The following is a 6,071-nucleotide window of genomic DNA, read 5'->3' as shown; positions in this document are numbered from 1 at the left end:
ATACAAATTATTTCAACTTGGTGGAATTGGCAGACGCTCCCTTAGCGCCGAGGCAGCGGGTCAAAGCGTTCTCGAGTATAAATATGCAGCTATTATGCACGTAAGTGATTTTTAATTGATATTTCATGTCGATATACAACTGCACACTTAAAACTGATCGTAGTGTTTAAATATTTGTAAGATTGGCGAATCTATATAGAACAATGCAAGGAAAACTAACTTTAGCGAACTCCGAGAGTCCCCTAGTGGTTGGGAGCATTTCCGTTGTGTTGTGGCTATTTCGTTGTGTTGTGGATTTTTCGTTGTGTTGTGGCTTGATTTCGTTGTGTTGTGGATTTTTCTTTGTGTTGCGGCTTGACTTCGTTGTGTTGTGTCTTGATTTCGTTGTGTTGTGGTTTCATTCCGTTGTGTTGTGGATTTATTTCGTTGTGTTGTGAACGTATGTATGCTTTTTAAATTTCGTTGTGTTGTGCACTACTGGGCCACCGTAGGTTAATTAATAGATTATAGCCTAATAAATGTAATTATTAATTTATAATTTAGATACGCTATAATCATACATAACCAATAATCCTGTCATAGAAAGTTTATGACATTTAAAACAATTTTTAGATAAAAATGGGACAAATAATTACATGATAATATAGTCATAATTTAAGTAAATTAATTCAAAAAAATTACATTTTTGAAATTCAAAAAAGTGATTACTGGTTCAGAATGACTGCTTAAAGGGACAGTTCACCCAAAAATGAAAATTCTGTCATCATTTTCTCACCCTCAAGTTGTTCCAAACATGTATACATTTCTTTGTTATGTTGAACACACAGGAAGATTACTATGGAAGTCAATGGTGCCCCCAAAGAAGCCTGGTTACAAACATTCTTCACAATATCTTCTTTTGTGTTCAGCAGAACAAAGAAACGCATACAGGTCTGGAACATCATGAGGGAGAGTAAATGAAGACAGAATTTTCATTTTGGGCTGAACTGTCCCTTTAAAGTGCACCAAATAGGCTACTAAAAAGTTCTTTAGAAATAAATAAAATAATCAAATGTAAAATAATATAAAATGTGTTCTTTTGCAAGTTCACATACTTGATTGATCTCATGTTTTCTTATGGTTTATTATTGAGCTGTCAAGTTGTCAATGTAGAAATAATCATTTCATGACGTTTTTTTTTTGGGGGGGGGGGGGGGGGGGGGTTGTTGGGGGGTCGTGAATGGGTGTCCCTTATTTTGCCACACCAAAGGTGGCAACCCTATGTAACATTGACATAAATAGCTTCCAGAAATCGCTCTAACAATAGGTGTGTTCGACATCGGCCGCGGCTGGATGCAGCTGATCAACGAGAGTAGCCGCGTGCAGGCGGGGAGGAGCTGCAAACGGAGACGTGAAGTCGGACACTTTCTGCTTCCCGTAGTGATGCTGCATTTACGTCAGTCATGGCAGATCACGTGGCGTTTGCTTGCTTTATCGCAGACGAGCTGGAAGCGATAGAAATTCCATTCTTTTTGCATGAAATTGAGCCCAATGAGCAACGAAGGTGAGTAAAGGTTCAATGTAATAAGTGGACCTATTATTTTTTTTTTATAAACTATACGTATAAGAATTTAATTTTAAAATTACTGCCTAGAATAAGAATATTGTAGGCCCATTGCAAACCAAATTAAGTGATTGCATTTTTTCTAGTCTTAACTCTTTACAATCAATGTATTATTGATGTAATAGGTGGCTCTGTGATCAATACATAACTACTATTGCTAGCCTATTGGTTTAAATATAGATAATTATTCATTCTGTTTACACAAAGAAATAATGGACTTTTATTCCTATTTCAACACTCCTGTATACCCTACTTATTTGATTAAAAGCCCAGTTCATACTGCAATTGCACTGCACTTTACGTCCCTATTGTTACTGCGTAACAACCTGTAATAAACCTTGCACATTATACTTCTTTATATATACATATTATATATTTTATGTTAACCACTTATTTTTAAGTCTACAGTTTATCTCACTTATCATATCCATATATTTTTTATATTTTTTTTTATATTTTTATTTTTATCTTATTTCCTATTTTTATCTTTTACTTGATTTATTTATAATTCTACTTATGTTAATACTTTTTATTCTAATTTTATTCTATTTCTATTTAATTTCTTGTAACTGTTATTTGCACTGTCCATGGAGCGGACCTGTTTACATTTCACTGCCAGTTGTATATTGTGTATATAACTGTGTATGTGACAAATAAAACTCTTGAATCTTGAATCTTCAACATAAAACATTGAACATTACATTTTATCTACCTGTGTCTTCCGTTACATGTATATAGTGAGCACAGTTTTCTTTCTGTTATATACAGAATGGTTCCAAAAATCGTGAATTTTGTGGAGGATGTTGTCCCTCTCTACAGTCCCTCAGAATTTAGAGGGCATTTCAGGCTTTCCAAAGAACAAGTGGAGGTGGGTACAATATAAAATTAATTTAACTATTACAAGTATTAGCATGTTGTCTTGATAACCTATTTTCTACTTGTACAGGATGTCATTACCACCCTTGGTCCTGTTTATATGAATTTACAACAGACCAAACTGCCACTCACAAACTGTTCTTGCCTGCCTTTGGACATTGGCCAATCAAGAGTCATATCGTGGGGTGGCAGATAGATTCAATATCTCAAAATCCACTCTTGCCAAGCATCTCCATGAGTTTTGTTCTTATGTCAATACATACATGGCCCACTACATTTCCTGGCCAAGAGGCCAAAGGCTGGAGATGTCAAAGTTAGGGTTTGACGCAGCAGGTTTCCCCAACACTGTATGTGCAGTGGATGGGTGTCACATTGCTATACTGAGACCCCATTGTGATAATCCCATAGCATACATGAATAGGAAACAGTTTTATTCTGTAAATTTAACTGGGTTTTGTGACAGTCAGCGGCGCTTCTGTCACATCAGTGTGGACAATAAATGCCTGGGAGTTGGCATGATGCCAGGGCATTTCGCTTCACAGAGGTTGGTCGTGTTCTCGATGAAGATCCTCATTCCCTTGTTCCACAGGGAATGTACATAATTGGGGATTCTGCCTACCCCCTGTTGCCTCAACTTATGAAGCCTTATAGAGACAATGGCCACTTGTCTGCTAGGCAAAGATACTTTAACAGAAAGCTCAATTCTGCCCGTGTGGTCATTGAGCATGCATTTGGCATTCTAAAATCAAAGTTTAGAAGGCTCCAATGCATGCATATGAGAAGCATTTCAAATATCAGTTCAGCAGTCTCAGCATGCTGCATTTTGCATAATCTTTGTTTAGAGCCCAGTGACCAAGTTGTTGTGGTAGATGATGGTGTTGATGATGAACCACACCCCCACCAGCAACCCCACAACACTAATGCATCTCATTATAGAGACCAGATTTGTGGCCAGATCTAACTTGTACATTTAACATACAAAAACTGAAAAGAAATGAGTGTTTATCTGGACTAAAACTTTTGTTCTTACGTTAGTAATTTTTTTTTTTGGCAAATTACACTCTTCCTGTGAATTATATATATATATATATATATATATATATATATATATATATATATATATATATATATATATATATATATATATATATATATATTTTTTTTTTTTTTTTTGACCAAATTTGTTTTTGTTAATTAAATAAGAATGTTCTTGTTCTTTGAGATTTGGTGACTTCTCTTTCACTGGCTGAACACACAGCAAATTGGATTCAAGTCTAAGTTGGTGGTGGTAAAAAACAAACAAAACATTTCATATGGAGATTGATTGACGTTATGTGATATAGATTTTTTTTTAATATATAGATAAATGGGTTAGTAAGAGAAGCAGTTGGGTGTATGGTGTTAAATGAAAGGAAATGGTGGTAAATGGTGTTCTAAACATGCAGACAGGTCAATACTGAACATAGGGTTTCAGTACATAACTCATGTGGCATAATCAGATTTCTTAAACTGGACATTTTTTTAACACCTCTGCGGTAGACTAAACACTTGTATCAGATTGTGTATCATTTCATCCAAGTCTTTTTGGATGCCTGTAACTCCCTGCACTTTAAACGGAGTTCCCATTTTCATTCATAACTTTAGCTTTGAAATACAATAGACTGAATGTTACCAACATGCAGTCGTTTCAGTGCAATTATCTTGTAAAAGTACTTTTCACTTCGTATCTTGGCAGTTATAAATGCCGTTTAACATGCGCAAAAAGTGTGTAACAGATAAATGGCAGGATTTGTGTTGAAATGTATATTAAATGAACTCAGAAATAAATACTTGATTGAATTAGTTTATAATTAGAAATGGTGTAACTTGGCGGAGCGTATAAAAAAAAAAAAAAAAACATTCTGTCAAGTAAAACATTTGAAGTTCAGAATTTGGGGAAAGGTGTCAATCAAAAGAGAAGGCGTTTACAGCTTTAAATGATCATTTTATTGAGTTTCGTGTTGGTTTTGTAAAAGCTGTATAATTTCATCTTGTCTTTTTCCCATTTTTTTCAGCTCCTCCACAATTGTTCCCAAGCTGCTCAACATCTTTTTTTCAAAAGATCGTCTACGCCGCTCCTTTAGTCGCCTCCATCTCTCCAGGTCTGGCCTCACCAGGGACTCAAGCACAGCAGTCCTTCTTTCTGCATGTGCTTCATAAGACTCCAGAAATTGAGATGGTTGTGGACGCCTCTGCCTGCTGGTGAGGTTTGCATTTTGCATGGCAGAGGTTCCATGTTGTTCGTCCATGACAGCACCTGTTGGCTGGTCTTGAGGAGGAGTTGTGGGCCTGTTTTGGGATGCCTCTTCCAAACCAAGAGGAGTCGAGAATATCGTGCCAGGTGGTGCAGTACCAATCCCAGATGACCCAAATAACTCATCCATTAGCTGTGGGGAGGAAAAATGGCATGTCAAATATACAATGAAAACAATGACAAATATTTCAGTCTTGTAAGACATGACAATGTTATTTTAGATACTTGTAAATAAGTAATATAATGCATTTTTTAACTTACTGTATAGTACTCCCAGATGTGCTTCCCCTCACCAGTTGCACGCCGTCGGTCCTTTATGAGCTTATAAGTCGTTAACATGTTTGCTAGTTTTTTTCGAATTCTCTCACTTGATAAGTTGTACCCCTTTTGTGAGAACGCTGTTTGTACCTTCTTATAGAAAGCAATTTTGTTCCTAAAGTAGAGCTGCTGATGAGTTTTTGTTAGGTCCAGTAGGAATAAGGTCATTTTATGTGTTATTTCTGTAAAATGGAGGGGGTGGGGAGAGAAATTATAACCACACACAAAAAAAAAAAAAACTTAAACCATAGCATTGACATTTATCTTTCTTGCAGTGTTTGATGCAATACCTTGTGATTCATGCCTCTCTGACTGAATGGAGGGGGGTGAAGTTTGAATAGCTTCTGAAGGGTTTCCACACATTGCACCAGGTTGCAGCGTGGCAGACAGTGGGTCCTTGACAGTGGGGGTAAGTGGAACAGGGGGCCTAGTGGTAGTGATGGGGCACTGGCTGGTTGATGGTGGTGGTACAGGGGGCCTAGTGGTAGTGATGGGGCACTGGCTGGTTGATGGTGGCTGTGGATTCACAAAACTGAGGTTTAGGGGTTCAGGCGACCTACTGGAGGTAGTGGGACACAGAGTAGGAGGTTGGGGGAGCGTTGCAGGGCAAGCTGGGCCACTGATTAGAGCTGTTTGGAGAGAAGGCTGTAGATGTGGTCATGATCACTTAAGAAATATTGTACGTGCTTATTCATCGAGTCTGTGTACCTTGTTTTGTTTCAACAGCTGATACCTTCTCCATGACAGAGGAAAGGAACTTTTGATCTGGAGAAATAAATCAATAAAACATTTGCACAAAATCATGTGACTTGTAATTACGCCACAGTTCTGAGGTTTACTTACCATTCTTCATCCTTTCAGCGATGTCCTTGGAAACTGTTAGTGTAACAACATTACCTTTGTTGTCTGCCACATTAATTGTTACATTGTCCATTTTGTTGTGTGTTACACAGAGTAATGCAGGTTCTTTATAAATCCAAA

At 37.1% G+C, this 6,071-nt stretch overlaps 1 pseudogene across 1 annotated transcript; it reads left to right on the top strand.

The window, feature by feature from the left end:
- The first annotated feature begins 1,442 nt into the window (after positions 1-1,442).
- LOC307119130 lies at positions 1,443-3,440 on the top strand (annotated as a pseudogene). The gene is made up of 3 exons: positions 1,443-1,543; positions 2,372-2,471; positions 2,550-3,440. The product of its transcript is annotated as an uncharacterized misc_RNA (transcript).
- Positions 3,441-6,071: the final 2,631 nt, after the last annotated feature.

This window comes from Gobio gobio, assembly GCF_949357685.1.
Source record: "Gobio gobio genome assembly, chromosome: 22".
In the NCBI taxonomy this organism is placed as follows: Eukaryota; Metazoa; Chordata; class Actinopteri; order Cypriniformes; family Gobionidae; genus Gobio; species Gobio gobio.
Note: the sequence above shows the minus strand (reverse complement) of the source record. Positions and strands in the feature narration are given on the sequence as shown.